The following is a 16966-nucleotide window of genomic DNA, read 5'->3' as shown; positions in this document are numbered from 1 at the left end:
AAAGTGTTTCCCAGCACATCTGAATGGTAATAGCGCACATGGGCTAATGGGAGGGGACATAAATTATAGAGTGTCCATACCTCAGTTTTAGTTCAAATGTATTACAGATTTTAATTTAACTTTGTCCAGTTCACAAATTACCCAGTTCCTTTGCTCCCAAGGTTAGGGAACTGTTCACAGAGTTTAAGAAAATTATTCATAGAGTTTAAGAAAACTCAGTCGTCCAATCCTAATGCAGTAAATAATGCAGTAAATCCATTACTGCAAGATCACTGGTATGTGGCAACCCAGCCCCTGCTTAAAAACCTTTAACAAAGGAGTCCACCACATTCAAAATCATTATGTTCCACATTGAACTGCTCATATTGTCAGGAAGTTCTTCCTAATGTTTAACATGCTTTGAATCTTCCTTTAAACATTTCTCAGTGTGAGGAAGCCTGAAGTAGAACTGGTGCATGCAAAGATGTTGGGGCTTGCTTCCATATTCCCCCACTTCAGTTTTCAAGCTAACAAGTGTTTGTTTTGAATGCTTGAAGGTGGCTTAAGTCTTTGTGATAATCAGCTGAACTAAGTAGATTTTTGTTATTTAGTTTGCCACCTGTAATTACATACTTGAGTGATTTGTATTCTGGTTGTATTCTGGGAACCTGTCTTTAAAAATGTTTGTATCCCCTCTCCATGTTTCTATAACTTGCTTTTTTCTGGTAGTGCCTACCTCCATGAAAGAAGGGATGCTCTAGGAAGTAATTCTTGGTGCTATGTGCATCTCATCTCTGAGAATCTTACCTTCACTGGCACACACACCACTATGGTCACACTAGGACATTGAATTCCACATTGCGATGTAGTGACCCCTCCTCAAGGAGTGAGCAATAGCCTGTGAGGTAGAACAAACTGGACAAGACAGCATTCTGGGCTTAAAAATTGTCCACAGCTTTATTGATATCAGGTGTAGGAAGGTTTCAGCTTATGCATTGGGTATATATTCCTCTCAGCCCCCAGGCCTGATACATGACAGGGTTGAGCCTAGGATTAATGGGTCCTCCACAAGATGCAGGTCTACATGGATGGCCTTCCAAAACCACTGAAGAAGGCTCTATGGCCCATCTGCCACATGCCTTGGATTTGGGACAGATACTTTGAATGAGAGGGAAGGGTTTAGCAAAAAAGAGTGGAAATTGGAAGTATCAGAGACTGACCAGTATCAGAGACTGTGACTAGAAACAGAAATTAAAATCAGGCTTAGCAGGTGGCATGGAAAGAGAGAAAACAGGCTAAAGGGGACTTCCAACATCTGAAAATCTGGAGAAAGGGGGCAAGGAATCATAGAATCATAGAACTGGAAGGTTCATCCAGTCCAACCCCCTGAAATGTTTAGAAACTATTCAATTATTTTAAATTTATGTTGGTATTTTGAATCTTTTTATCTTCAGATCTTTATTTCTTTCTTGTCACATATTACATTTGAAGAAAGAAGGGCTGCTAGGGATGGCAGAGGTTGATTGATTAGCCCAAAGAAACATCACCGCTCTCTCCATGTCATTAGTGGGGATGAGTAAACCATGTGAGAAAATGCCTCAGTCTTTGCACGGAGCAGTCTATGTGATTTGAACCACCTGTGGCTCACATACTCTACCAGCCAGCATGTCAGAAACTCATCCACAGCCATCAACTAAATTAGCTCCTTCCATGCTGGGCTGCTGTACTCTTGGATTATTATTTTTTTATAAACAGAACCTGTTTCAAGGAAAACAAGATACATGATCTATTCTGAGCCCTTCTTTCCCTTTGTCTCTTGTATATAGTAGTTTCTGCTCCCAACACAGCCATTTTCTATAAAGTCACAGATTTTTGTTAGTATATCTGTATACCAGCAAGCTGTACATTGTGGAAAGAAAACAATTGAAGTACATTTGCTTGTCTTGCACTTTGCTCTGCATATACAAAAGAATTACAAAGAAATGTGAGTTCATATACCTATTTTTGCTTAACAGTACATGTATATGTGCTTTTTTATTGCTGAGTCGCTCTGTACTGTGTCTGTTTCTGTCTCTGATTAAGGTTCTGATCAATTTTGTGTAAAATGAAGCTCTGAGTCCTCCATTCACCCTTATGCAAAATAAAAGTGGCTATGACTTTCTTTCCTTTTGGCAGAAGCAGGTGAAATTTGTAGGCAGAGAGGCCCCTCCAGAGTGGATTAAGCCTGTCAAAATATAGACAAACAGGTATGGCTTTTGAGGATAAAGTAATAAGAAGTCACTTTTCTCCACAATCCATATCAGACAATACCTTTATTAGTTTAATTAAATCTCCAAAATCCATATTAATTATATTGGGGTTGGGGGGGGCTTGTCTTTTGCTCTTTCTTACCTTAGAAGAATTAAGAACAGACTGAGAGACCCCAGACTGAAGATGAATCCTGCTAGGACAGTGGCATTGTGGCTGAGTTGTTCCCAGAATCAACAAGTTTGGATTTGGATTCCCTTTTGAAGCAGCAGGTATGCAGTTTAGGAGTGCAATTTGCACCATCTTTGTCCATAGAGGCCCAGGTGACCTCTATGGCAAACAGCCCTTATCACCTACTTAAGCTAATACATCAACTGTGCCCTCACCTGGAGAAGGATTGATTTGCCACTGGGTCACATGTGCTGGTAACCTCATGTGTACACTACCGTAAAGTTCTCCATGTTGAGCATCTCTTATGGACAATGCAGAATGCTGCAGGCCAGTGGTGAGATTGGAGTGGTGGAGTGATTGAACTGACCCAGCACTCCTGCTGGCATGTATCCACGATACTGTTCCTTGACCCTCCATCTTTCTATTCCATTATGCAGTAGTGACATGGATAACTGGAAATTAGGTGTTTGCTGACACCCCGCCTTCCCTGGCCATCTGCTACTGATTGGAGGTCTTGTGTATTTTTCTAGAGTGGACCAAGGAACCCTAGGGAAAATGTATTTAAACCCAAGTTGGAGAAGAACTGTAGAGTTGTATATCTGAGATATTTCTCATGGAATCCAAAGTGTTGTATTTCCAAAGTAATGGTTTCTAGCTAGATTAGATGCATGTAAATATATAGTTTAACATTATTGTTGCAACTTTCTCTCAGTTGCTAGCACACTCCCCTTCTTGTAATTCCAACGCATACTGTATCTCTGTCCGGAACGTGTTGTAATCTTGGGGCTTTCCTCCAAACTTATTCACTAGCCCTGGGACCTTCCTTCTGATCGGGGTGGCTCTGATCTGACCATCCTGTGCTCGCCTCTCCTTCACCTGGGCTGACAGCACAGCAATGTGTGCCTCAAGGTCTAAGTTCCTCTCAATTAGCCCTTGCACCATAGCTTCCTGCTCCGTCTCCGCGGCTGGTCCGGCCTGGCTCATTGTGCTGCCTTCACATGGCTACCCTCGAGCAACATCAGGGACTCTCAGATTGCTGTAAGGGTATCAGGGGGTTGCTCGAGAACAATCAGGCAAATGCCTCCCTGGTCTGTTGTAAAGCCTTGTTATTGGTGCCAAAAAAACCTTCATCATGCAGAGCGCCACTGTTCCGTGGCTTGCTCTTTCACTGGCAGAATCTGAAAGTGGGCGGTCCTTAAACCTTCCCCAGCAGAGTAGTTTCTTAACACCCAGTCTGCGCTTCCCCTCTCTGCGCGGAAGCCTACGCGGAAGCCTACGCGGAAGCAAGGAGGGCGTGGGTAACAGAGGACCTCTCTCCTTCCCTCTTTGCTCAGGCAAGGTGTCCTGGCACCGCCTCGCCTCCTGCGAGCCCTGCAGTTCCTCTCCACTAGAGGCGTGGCTACTCTCCTCCGCTGAGGAGGGGCTGCTTCCCACGATCTTTGGGGGCTCTCTGTAATCCATCCAGCTTTTCCCCTCTCGCCCCTGAGCCGATGGCAGTTCCTTGACAATTATTATAATTTCTGCTGTTTCCTGGACATTATTCAAGATATTGGTGGTGTCTGTAAGTCTGCACTTATTATTTAGAAGACCTGCTTAAGTAGGAAAAAATGTGACAGTTAATGCTGGGTAATGAATAGTGCTTATCAACTTTCTGCCTCAAACTTTTGTTTTATAATTGGCCCACTGCAATTACGCCATGAGTGAAACACTATTGGTTGATTTATTATCATTGGTTTGAGGCAGATGGTGGTAAGTGTTGAACTGCACTCTGTATGGCATGGTACTAATGACAATTGCACCACAAATGGCATAGTGTGTAGTTTGATCAAGGTAAGTTAATACTTTATCTTTCTGTAAATATAGAAGGCATTGAAGGAAACAGGGCAATAACTTAGTTTTTTGAAATGTCTTATGTTTCCTTTCCTTAACTACTCACACTCCCTTTATAGATATTATCGGATAAGTAGATTACTAAAGCTGTCTTATCAGCTGATCTAACAGAAAGGGTCTGACCCCCTACTTCATAAAACAGTCTGACAGAAATCATCTTGCCACAGATGTCAGTTATTTTCCTCTGAGCTGTTGGGATCATAATACGTGTGATGTGGCACTGATATAAAGAGAATAACTAAGTTGTTTTATTTCACAGGGCTCAGTGAAAAGAAATTTGCTCAAAACCTTCATGTTTAACAGGTAAGTTTAGGTTTTGTGCTGCATTCCATTCATTTATCTTTCATGGAGCCAAATGAATGGGAGATATATAGATAGATATTCTGCATGAGTTTGTGCCTTCCAGCCACTGGAGACAAAAAAATTGGATATTACCGGTGGCTTATGAGTTTGCAGATTCATACCTAAAAAACCGCCTGTCAAGAAACCAAGCAAACTACTAAAGTCATTCTATTCTGGTATCAATTAGCAACTTGTGATGCCTTCTCTGCTCATGCAGCAAACAAATCTTCATCTCCATCACTGCTTATATTACCAATATATTTTTGTTATGATGGTAATAATTTTTGTGTCACTGTGCTCACTCACATAGCTATCTCAGAAAATGGCATAAATAGAGATGGGTGGTAGATATTTGTATGAAAATAGATACTGTGAATCAAATACCACTGGTGCTTTGCTTATGGAAATACCCACTTGGGGCCCTTTCCCACAAAGATATATTAGTCTACAAGTTTTGCTATGAGAGTGAATGCTACCTCTTTCGAGAGGAACCGTTATAATTTCTGGAATGGTGCCCTGGCTTCAATCTGCTGATATTACTGTGGAATATGAATGTTGGCACTTTGAGGCATCATGTCCTATAAAATCCTTTCTTGCCCTAAGAAGAGCCAGTCATATCTATTTAATTTTGGCTAGCTAGCCATTTATTACAAAGAATCCCTTAGACAAAATACAGCCATTTTACAGCTTCTGCCTTTATAAATTCTTCCAGCTAGTTTCATCACCACTAATTGAAAACAATAACAGCATTTTTCTAAGCACTATAGTAATTAGCAATATGATTTTAATTATGGAGACTTGCACTTTTTTAAATAAAAAAATCATCCCAGTTTCACTCCACTATAAATGATATCTTAATCTTACCTGCACTGCAGAATGTTTTTTTTAGAAGAAGAAGAAGAAGAAGAAGAAGAAGAAGAAGAAGAAGAAGAAGAAGAAGCAATGTCCTGTTAAATTAGAGGAAAATATATTTTATTTACACATAAAATGAGAAGACATGAATAATTTTTTAAATCAATCATGCTATTCTTCACGTTTAATACACATTTGCAGCATTAACCATGGGTGCCCATTAAATTAAACTGGGAGTTCAATGCAGGAATTTCAAACATTTGAGCAGGTACAGTGGGATTCTATACATGTCTACTCAGAAGTAAGTTCCAGTGGCTCCAGTTGGACTTATCTTAAAGTAAGATAGGTGTATACAGGATTGCAGCCACAGGGTTGTAGCCAAGTTCTACTTAGAGTAGGCCCATTTAAATTAATGAACCAAAGTATGACTAATGTTAGACACAACTCCTAATCATTCTTTATTTAATAATATTTTCAAACTATGAGAATACTAGCCAATTGCATATCTGTTTACTTAACTTATTGCTTGGCAGCCATCTCCTTTCTTGTAAATTGAAGCTATTGCTATGAGCCCCACGCTCCAGAGCAGGAGAACTCAAGCTTGCTCCATCTTCCCTTGAGATATGTGAAGATGGCTATCAAATCTCCTCTCAAACTCCTCTTTTCAAGGCTAAACATACCCAGCTCCTTCAACCATTTTTCATAAGACCTGGCTTCTAGACCCTTGATCATCTTAGTTACCCTCCTCTGCACACATTCCAGCTTGTCAACAACCTTCCTAAATTGTGGTGCTCAGAACCAGACACAGTAGTCCAGGTGTGGTCTAACCAAGGCAGAATATAGTCCACAAAGTTCAGGTATTCTGGCAATGTTGATTTGACCACACTTTCTTGTTTGTGGTATTGGTCCTTTTGGCAGGAGATGGACCTTGCTTGCCAACAGGGAGTGATTTGCGTCACAGTCAGCATTGTGATAGCCATGTGACACAAACATAGTTCAGTGTCAATTGCATGGTGACAATCAAGCTCCTCTGGTGCCAGTGACCTGACTTTGGATGTCTCCAGGACACTTGCTGTTTCGACCTAGTAGAGAAAAACATGTTCATGATGCAGCAGCTGTGATATGGACACATCTCAAGCAGCCTTTGTCCATTCTCATTCATGCTGCCAATACTCAAATGCCCAATGCAGTTGTCCCATGCATTGTGATCACTCCCAACTCTGGCATTGAAATCTCTCATTAGAAATAGGCTGGGAACATCTTGCTTAACCAAGCTTACTTAGTCAATGTTGCCAAAATGTAGTCGTCTTGGACATTAACAATCTGCTGTTTGACAGGAAAGGGAAAGCAGGGAATAAATCCTGTCTTCATGTCTTCTTGAAAAAGTAATTAAACCCACCTAAGGTTTGAATCCCTGCGGCGGGGTGAGCTCCCGTTGCTCGGTCCCAGCTCCTGCCCACCTATCAGTTCAAAAGCACATCAAAGTGCAAGTAGATAAATAGGTACCACTCCGGTGGGAAGGTAAACGGCATTTCTGTGTGCTGCTCTGGTTTCACCAGAAGTGTCTTAGTCATGCTGGCCACATGACCCGGAAGCTGTATGCCAGCTCCGTCGGCCAGATAGGTAATACTTTATTCAGCTATAAGCCCACAAGGTAAAAACCAATCAATAAATAAAATAGCAACTAAAATATTTCAACGCATACTCTCCTTCACATTACATACAATCTCTAGATGTACCATATTGTGGCCTTGATTATAAAGGTGGTGGATAGAGTTTACTAGATTTTAATAGTCATGCAGCATTCCATGAAGTCTTTTATATGAAAGAACTGAATTCAGGAATCTGGCAACCTGTAATGTTGTATAAGAATCAATGTCCTGGAGTAGATAGGCTAGATGTGATTCAGGTGGTTTTGCAAGAGTTTCCAAAATAATTGAACTCAAAATCCTTGATCGGGGAACAATATATAAAGGACAATTAAACAAGATATGATGAAGGGATTCTATTGATTTGTTGTCACATGTGCATAAAACAGAGGTTTTACCATTAGAAAATCTATTGTTCAGCACATTTGAGGGGAACACATTAAATTTGGCTCTAACAAAAGCGAATCTATGTGACGCAATCGACAAGGTAGACAAATATTGAGGTATCTGGGGCATAAATGTAATGCCCTGGTTTATCGGGGAACATGTACCTCCACCTGTAGTAAGATATTTTTGCAAATCAAGCTCCTCCAATCTTTGTTTGATGACCTTTTTTGCTGTAATTAGATCTAAATTTAGTATATTGGAAGGAGAGATTCCATATGTCAACAGTTTGGAATGGATTTTTGTTGCCCATGGGCTGGTAAATTCATCTCTCCAAAGACACTGAATAAGATGGTAATTGGGCAATTTATGCCAAAGGGACAGCCAGTAATTAAAAGCATGTCTCCACATCAGGATCTCTAAGGAGGGGGTCTTAAGTTCTAAGCGAATAGCAGAATTGCTTACACAGGAGGGTAGTTTCAAAAGGCGTCTGAGAAAAAGATTTTGCAATGTCACCAGCGGCATAAGGTTTACAAAAGCGCCCCATAAAGGGACCGCATAGGCCATAGTTGCAACCACTTTTGCACTATAAATTTTAAGGCAGATGGAACATGCATAGCCCCCTCTGTAAAGAAAAAGCGTAATAGAGCGTAGATAAGGGCTTTGCCCTTATTTTGTAAGTATGTGATATGCGCCTTCCATCCCATATTATGCTGTAAGTAAATTCCTAGATATTGAAATTTGTAGACTTGTTCAATTGGCTTCCCCTCGAGTTCCCACCTATACAATTTACGACTCCTGGAAAAAATTAGGACTTTAGATTTGGAATGGTTAATAGTAAGTAAATTTGTTTGGCAATATAACGAGAAGATCTTAAAGGCCCTCCTCAAACCGATTCTTGAATATGAGAGGATCACCGCATCGTCCGCATACAATAATAAAGGGCAGCGATAGTCTGCAAGCCTGGGTGCATGAATAGTGGATTGGGCCTCAACTAGGGGAGTTCTCATATCACTAATATAAGAAACAGGCACAAACTGTCAATGTTGCCTTACGACTCTTTAAAATGAAAGTCCTCCCTCTTCTGCTGGTGGGCATTGCCTTGGGCTCACGTAGGGACTTTGAAAAATTGGAATCTATCCAAACCCAATTCCTCAGGGTCATACTCAGGATCCCCCCCTCCGTGGCATGCGCGATCATGAGACTGGAAACCGGTTGCCAAGCCTTTAGGTATGTGGCCCTGAAAGCGAAGTTATGGCTATGGCTCAAGCTCTGTTTCAGACCGGTGGGTTTGGCCCCCTTGATTCTGAGGGATAACTTTAAATCTCCATGGGAAGAGGAGATAGTGGAGGAAGTGCAGAAGTGCGGGTTGTCCTCCCTTTATATAGAGTCCATGACGTATAGCCACGCAAAGGCGGTGATCGCGCAAAGATTAAGGGATATTGCCAGACAGGAGGACATAGCCCGTGTGAAACCTGGGTTGTTTCTGGGGGAGCAGTTGTATCAGGCTGCTCCAGCTCACTACCTGGCGGATATCCACTATGTGGAATACTACAGACTATTTACTGCGGCTAGGCTGAATGTTCTTGACTCGGCGGTCCTGAAGGGAAGATATGGAGGAGTCCCGTATGACCAGAGATTATGCCACTGTGCATTGGGTGAGGTAGAATCCACAGAGCACATTTTATTGAGCTGTCCCTTCTACAACGATTTAAGACAGTATCTTATAACTCCATACTTACCCCAGCTCAGTTCCCGACAAAGAGGAAAGCAGACAGCATATCTGCTAAATAAGTCTTCTGGGAAAACAACCTTGTCAGTGGCTAAATTTCTTTTCCTGGCACTCAAGTGTCGGAAACGTATAACTGAATGCTTTGACGTGGGTTATCTGTGAGAGGTCTAGTACTGTGGCCCTACCTTACTTATGTACCCCCTATGATGTTATAGTTTTTAATTATTGTGTAATGTTTTAACTCTGACTATCGGTCGAATAAAGAAATTGATGATGATATCACTAATATAGAGGTTAAAGAGATAGGGGGCAAGGATGCACCCTTGTCGTACCCCCTTATTTATTGGTACAGAGTTTGTGAGATCGCCCTCGGGTGTTAACCTCACCCTCGCGACCGTCCCTTCATGTAATTTGACCATAAGCCACAACAGCCTTTTATCTATTCCCCACTTTGCTAATTTTTCCCATAGCAGCTCTCTAGAGATACTGTCAAAAGCCACCTTCAGCTCCGTCGGCCAGTAAAGTGAGATGAGGGCTGTAACCCCAGAGTCGTCTGTGACTGGACTTAATGGTCAGGGGTCCCTTTACCTTTAAGAGTGTGTATCACTAGCTAAAGCTAGGAGCTCCAGCACACAATGAAATCAATGTAGCAAGTACTGTTAGGAGCAACAGGTTTTAAAGTGTGCCATTTTCTCTCAGGGGGAGTTCTGTGTATTGTTCATATTTTATGTACAGTCTGCATGCTTTATGTATTTTACCTATATATTTTTACATATGTTATGTTCAATCACTCCTAAGATGCTAAAAGGGAATTGAATGCAAACTGCATAAAATTCCCTGTGAGAGCAACAGCATACTATCAAGAGTTGTTGCTCCCGGCAGGACTTTCTACATTGTTTTCAATGTACACAGTGGCAGAAGCCCTGCATTCCAAGTTGTCATTTTTAGGAGGGTGAAATTACTCTTTAGAAATAATAAAAGATGGAAGGCGAGAAGTCTTTGGACCACAAGCACTTTCAATTCAGACCCCCACATAAGTGTGTGTGCTTTTGTTAGTGCATTCATTACACACACACACACACACACACACACACACACACACACACACACCTTTGTCTTTAAAAAGTCACATGGAATGTAAAGGATTTTTCTTTCCATTCTGTGACAAACCAGCCCAACAGCATTTTTGTTTTTTGTCCACCCCTACCCACCCTGCGTAGTGAACAACTATACAAAAACAATTCACTTTCTTCCATGTGTTAAGCATTTATTTGCACCAGCCTCTAATCTGCGAATCTTCTAATCAATATTGTTGTCATTGGGCAATATAATCCCCATGTGGGTAGCATCATTTGGGAGAGATGAATAAACTAAGCTCTGTCCCTGCAACAATGTCACTATCCACAGTTCCCACTATAATCATGGGTGATTCTAAATCACACAGGTTTTGAATAGGAATCAAACACTTCATTGTCATGGAGGGTGACAGTGACAGGGATGGAGCTTAATAGTGCTTGTTCCCCTAAGAGAGTTAATAGTGTGGCCAATTAAAATACTTGCAGAGAGTTTGTGTCATAAAAAAAAACTTGTTAAGATCCAGTACACACCAGGTCACACCACACCTGGAATACTGTGTCCAATTCTGGGCACCACAATTTAAGAAGGATGTTGACAAGCAGAGGAGGGCAACCAAGATGATCAAGAGTCTGGAAACTAAGCCTTATGAGGAACGGTTGAAGGAGCTGAGTATGTTTAGCCTGGAAAAGAGAAGATATGATAGCCATCATCAAATACCTTAAGGGCTGTCACATGGAAAAAGAAGCATGCTTGTTTTCTCCTCCTCTGGAGGGTAGGACTCAAACCAATGGCTTCAAGTTGCAAGAGAGCAGATTCCGACGAAACATTCGAAAAAACTTTCTGACAGTAAGAGCTGTTTGGCAGTGGAACAGACTCCCATGAGAGGCGCTGGACTCTCCTTCCTTGGAGAGTCATGGATGCTTTAGCTGGGATTCCTGCATTGCAGGGTGTTGGACTAGATGACCCTTGGGACCCTTCCAGCTCTAAGATTCTATGATTCTAGTCCATTCACATCTAAGCCCTGATAAATGTATTCATAGTCCAGATGTCATGAGACCCTCTGTCGTGTTGCTGCAGCAAAGACACTGCAGTGTTGCTGTTGTTGCTTTAAAAAAACCTTATTTCTTACTTACTTTTCTTATAATCATTGCTTTTGAGTATGTAGCCTTACATACCTAACTTTATATTTAGTAATTCTATGAATGTCAGGTGGAATATAAAAAAATATGTGGCATGATAAGCAAGTAGTGAACAACACCTCCCCATATGTCAGATTAATGTTTAACTTTTAAATTATGTGAACAAGTTAAATAATCCATATCATATGACAGTTTTTAAGAGCTGAGCCCCTAGATCCTATAATACGTCTTAAGAAAATGCAGTTTAAGAATTTTTTTCTGTCACAACATAGGGTATAAGACTGCACTCAGATTTTATTTGTTAAAATATTTATCCATCCACCTTTTTGCTTTCAAAATGTATTTTTTTCCTGCAAGTGTCTCTCCTTTGTAGAAGCATCTATGTAAGTGAGGCTCGTCGTTTAATATATTAGCCTTCCTGAGCTTTACCTAGAAGCTTTAAATAAACACGCATGTGCTGCTCTAATCTATATGCCATAATGGATGATCAGAGTGCAATCCTGGTGGCTGCGAGCGTCTGCTTTGTAAGGATGTTCCCTGCAAAGAATGTGTTGGTGAAGAAGCACCCAGCAGAATTAGACCATCTGCCCCTGCCCATCAGATGACTGATGTCAGCTGATGTACAAGAGGGTGTGGTTTTGTGGAAATGGCCCCAGAAGCCAACTTGAACCCCTGATGGGCCAAGATTGGAATAGGAACTGTGCGTCAGTGGGTTGAACATCTGGTTCGCATGCAGGTCCAGGTTCAATCCCCGGCTTCTCCTGCTTCTCTGGGAGAGAACCATGCCTGAAATACTTCAGAGCCACTCCCAGTCAGTGTCATCTATACTGAGTTAAATAGGCCAATGGTTTGACTCAGTACAACACAGCTTCCTGTGTTCCTAAAGTAACACTGAGAGTAGCAGCAGCAGAAATATAGATCAACAGTTTAATTTGCAGTAGGTAACCCCCCCCAAAGATGACATGATTTTTACCTGCCTGTATATCCAAAGTACACAATCACATTATGATTAATAAATTATCACAATATTTGCAGATTACTCTCCTTAACAGTATGTCCTAAACTGTATTACAGTTATATAAATACAGAGGAATATGTTCTGCATTCTTATAAAGAGCTTCTCTCATTTTTTTGCCCATCACAGCATAAGTAAAATTCATTCCGTTGACAGGATCAAAAGATTAGCCATAGCGGTGAGGGTTTTTTTTGTTTTGTTTTGTTATTTTTCTACAGGAAGATCAATCCGGTTGCATGTTTTTGGCATAAAATATTGCTTGGTGCTACTTAGAGGGAAACCATAAATCCACTGAGGTGCTACATTAATCAACCCATCCCTGGCAGCTTAAGTATATATCTGTTAAAATGAAACTCATTGCTTTTACAGGTACATAATTTGATCCCTCTGTCATCCTTTAAGTTCACCCTTAAAGCTCTGCGAAAAGATGTGGGTGTCATAACCTAACTTCACAATGAATATTCATTGTATACCTTGCAGGATTCTTAAAAAAAAAAAGAATCATCACACTCTAGGAATTGCTGTGGAAAAATACACTGTTTTTATGTGTAAGCTAGCTTCTTCAAAAATAGTGTAAATAAGAATTAGAGATTTAATTAGCTACTGCCTCCTCAAGGAGCAGGTGATGTGCTGGAGAAGTTGGAACTGATGGGATGCCATGCAGAAGGAGATACGCTGACCCTGCTCTCCTAAATGAAACCTAAAACCTAATTTTATTCAAATTAATCCCCAGCAAGTCAAGATCACTGACTTGCCAACAGAAGGTAGAAAATAAGCCAATAATGAATGAAACTCTGAGGAAACTGTTGTACTGATGTGGCAGGAAAACTCTCCTCCCTGACTTCTAAGCCTTATTCAAGTGGTGTTCTTAAAAATACATTGAGAGAGGTGTGGCAATGTGCATGCCCCAGCTCCCACCATGAGTTGTCTCCGACTTTTGCACATTGGGTGGAAGTGTTGAAGCTGAATTCTTCACATGAACATGCTTAGATCTGGAGCCTCAATGCATGGGGTTCCTGATTCTACATGCATGGGATTCTACATGTGTTCAGTCAAACACACTTGGAATCCCCCCTTTCAGCTCAATATAGTAAAGTCAGGGAAGCAACTGCTGGGCCTAGCATTGGAGGCTGTGTGGACATTGTGGGAAGGAGCTACACACATTCTCTCCTCCTTTCTTTTTTCTCTCCTAATATGTTTTTTTCTTTTTCCTATGAGGGAAAATGTTTGTGTAGAGGAGCAATTTATGAGGGTTTTTTTAGGGGGGAGGGGGAGTAGGCTGTATGCCGAGACCTTTCTAATCCCTGAATCCAGCAAATGTTAAAACATAAGTGAAGATTTAAATTCCTGGTTTGCTGATAGGCTAGATAATGGGCCATTAAGTGAACAGAGGAAACAGCTCAGGACCAGAGGGCAAATGTGCAGGGCCCCTTCTTCAACTAGCTGGTAGTTAGAACTAGAAGCTAGAAGCAACAGGCTGGGAAGCCAGAGAGTTATAGCGATGTTTAAATCCAAGGCTGTGGCTTTTTGGGGAGCAAGACTATCTTGTGATATTAATGCTGGTGAACCCCTCCATCATAGACTCAGGTTGTATATATGTGTGTGTAAAAAAAACCCATGTAGCATAAAGACACCACAGTCTCTGTTGTACCTCATTCCGAAGGAAACAAAAATCCTGAATGTGTGCCTGGATCCCCTGGAATCTTGCACTGCTCAGAGATTGGGGTGGCATGCTACAATATTCAATCCTATGAGTGTCCTCCATCTGCAATTTGGAGTGGTACAAGTTTATCACCTCAGTGGAACTTGCAGGCTCACTAAGAAAAACTAGTGAGTAAACTAAGCACAGTAGGCTATGAAGATATAAGAAAGCAAAGGGGAAAACAGAAGCTTCGATTTTGTTTTCCTCTGTGAGGGGCCTGCATTTTATATCAACTCCCAGTCAATTTTCCTTTTAATTATCTGTCTCGGCTGCAGTTTTCTTACAGCAGTTCAGGACAGCTGGGCCTGCTGTAGAGGACAAGTTGTTTTCATGAATTATTTCTACTGCATTGACTTCCTTCTGATCTCCTTTGTTAATGACTGTTGTATTTGCTGCTACTAAATAACACCTATGCATTTTGCATTAGGGTCTTGTAATGAGCAATCCTAAAACTCAATGTGGGTGGCACCAAAAGGTTATTTCTATCATTGTCCTTGGAAAGCAAAAACTTGAAAATGCATTCCTTTCCTACATTGCCCTTAATTTCACACATAACGGAGTTGGCAAACACACAGAGAGAGATGCTCAGGCTAAGGATTAGCTCTTCATTCCCCCCTGAAAACTTGAGCCCAGCCCCTGCATATTGAAGTAGATTTTTCTTTCTTTCTAGTAGAGTTGCTATGTGGCTTTGTTCAAACAATGCCACCCACTGCCCTTACGCTGCCCTGGCTGCGCCCCCAGTTCTTATTTTATTACAAAAGCCAGCCTCTTGACCTGAAAGTGGCATAGATACAAGGCAAAAAGAGCACACAGTGTTTTACACAAATGCTGAGGGTTTTTTTAAAAAATGAATCCACAGACACTTTCCATTGTTCTTCATCAAAGAGGGAACTAAACGCAATGAAACCTGAGATAGTCAGGAGAGCATGAGACTTGATCTCAGGGTCGTGGGTTTGAGCCCCACGTTGGGCAAAAGGTTCCTGCATTGCAGGGGATTGGACGACCATCATGGTTGTTTCCAACTCTATAATTCTGTGACATTCAGAGAAGCAGTCATATCTAGAGAGGCAAAATAAAGAAAGACCCATTGCCTAGAGAAGGGACTTCCTGGTTCATTTTGTAGCTCTTTCATTGGTCTTCTCTGGGCCAGAAGTGAGAGCTGCACAGAAAGCAGCGTAAAAATCCAGGAGTCTGTCCTCTTTCTAACTCAAGTCTTATTCCATAAGAAGAAGGTGGGGTGGGGTTGGAGGAGAAGCAAGTCCAAACTGTCCTGCCAATGGCAACAGAGATCATCACACATTGTGTGTGTGTGTGTGTGTGTGTGTGTGTGTGTGTGCGCGCGCGCGCTGAAGGAGGCTGTGGCTCATCACAGCAGCTCATCAACCATATTGTTGGGGTTAGTGGCTGAGAAGGAGCAAAATATACGAACTCTGCAGAATAGTCCAGGGTTGTTATCCAATCTTCTGATGTTTTAGGGTGGTTTTTTAAAGGGGAAATCCTAGGGGTGTGAAGTTGATTGGAGCATCAATGATTGAAGAGAGGGTGAGGTGATTAATCACTCTCCTACCCATTACTAGAAAAGGGGCTATTTTTGACTGAGGGACACCATTTCGTTTTTTAAAGAAAGCCAAAATGGAAAGTATTGTAATCTAAATGCAATCTAAAAGTCTCTACAATATTCACATTTTCTAGGTTGTGCGGAATGTAATTGCATCCTATGTTCTAGAGCTGCAGTCTTGCACACAGACCTCTCAAATCCCTTTGACTTCAATCGGTCCTCATTGAACAGGACTGAAGCTTCTGCTATACACTGATAATGTAATATTTGAGTTGGACCAGAGTTCTGAATATGCTTTGCCCAGTATGCTATAAGCTCATCCTTCTCACTCAGAGAACCACCACCTTTGAGAAGTCTCTCTGACAGAGGTCTTTCAGGCATTTCCTTTCTGACAACCACGTCTTCCGTCACAAAGGGAAAGAGGGCAGCCTCATTCTGAAACAGCTAGTCCCAATATGTTTTACATTGCTGCATGCATGAATGACTCCTGAAACATCTGTGTGTGAGTACTGAAAGCTGACAAGTACAAGACTGGTGGGGGCACAGAGGGAGGGAGGCTCCACTTTAACTTAACATCTCTGAAACAATTACATTTGCATGTAGGACAATCCTCAAGAGAGAACTTCTTTTTTGATCCTGTCAGTTCTCTTTATGGTTTCCGTCTTGAAGACAAGCTTTGTTTCAAGGTGTTCCATTGTATGGTTTTATTTTTTCCAGAGATAGAAAGATGAGGGGGCAATGGAGATCAAATGACCGCCTGTTAAGGAGGCAGGAATGGGAAGAAAGAAGACAAGCAGGTCCTTTCACCTCAATGTAGAGTTGGAAAAGGTTCAGATAAAGTCAATCGTAACAATCAAGGGAACAGAGCAGCTTTCCTATCCTAAGAGGAATGTTGCAACAACTGTGGAGTAAAATCATAAAAAAGCTCAACAACTTCAATCCTAAAAAACAGTGAACCTCGGTCGGTCCTCACGCATGTTCACTTCATCAAATCTGGCCCTCTTTGAAAAAAAGTTTGGGCACGAGGTATATAAAGTTATGTATGGTGCAGGACAGAAAAAAGATTTTATCCCTCTTGTGCTATATTAGAACTTGGGAGTATCTAATGAAGCTGAATGTCTGAGGATTTGGGACAGACAAAATACAGTGCCAGTTTAAGCTATGGAGTTCACTCCTACAAGCAACAGTGATGGATGGCTTTAAAAGAGAATTAGGCAAGTTCATTGAAG

The 16966-nt window shown here is 41.5% G+C and overlaps 1 long non-coding RNA gene across 1 annotated transcript; it reads left to right on the top strand.

The window, feature by feature from the left end:
* The first annotated feature begins 2370 nt into the window (after window positions 1-2370).
* Window positions 2371-16739, top strand: LOC309531403. The gene is made up of 3 exons (XR_014219299.1): window positions 2371-2498; window positions 4547-4590; window positions 16455-16739. It is a non-coding gene; the product is annotated as an uncharacterized lncRNA (long non-coding RNA).
* Window positions 16740-16966: the final 227 nt, after the last annotated feature.

This window comes from Podarcis vaucheri, assembly GCF_965113315.1.
Source record: "Podarcis vaucheri genome assembly, chromosome: 4".
Lineage (NCBI taxonomy): Eukaryota > Metazoa > Chordata > Lepidosauria > Squamata > Lacertidae > Podarcis > Podarcis vaucheri.
Note: the sequence above shows the minus strand (reverse complement) of the source record. Positions and strands in the feature narration are given on the sequence as shown.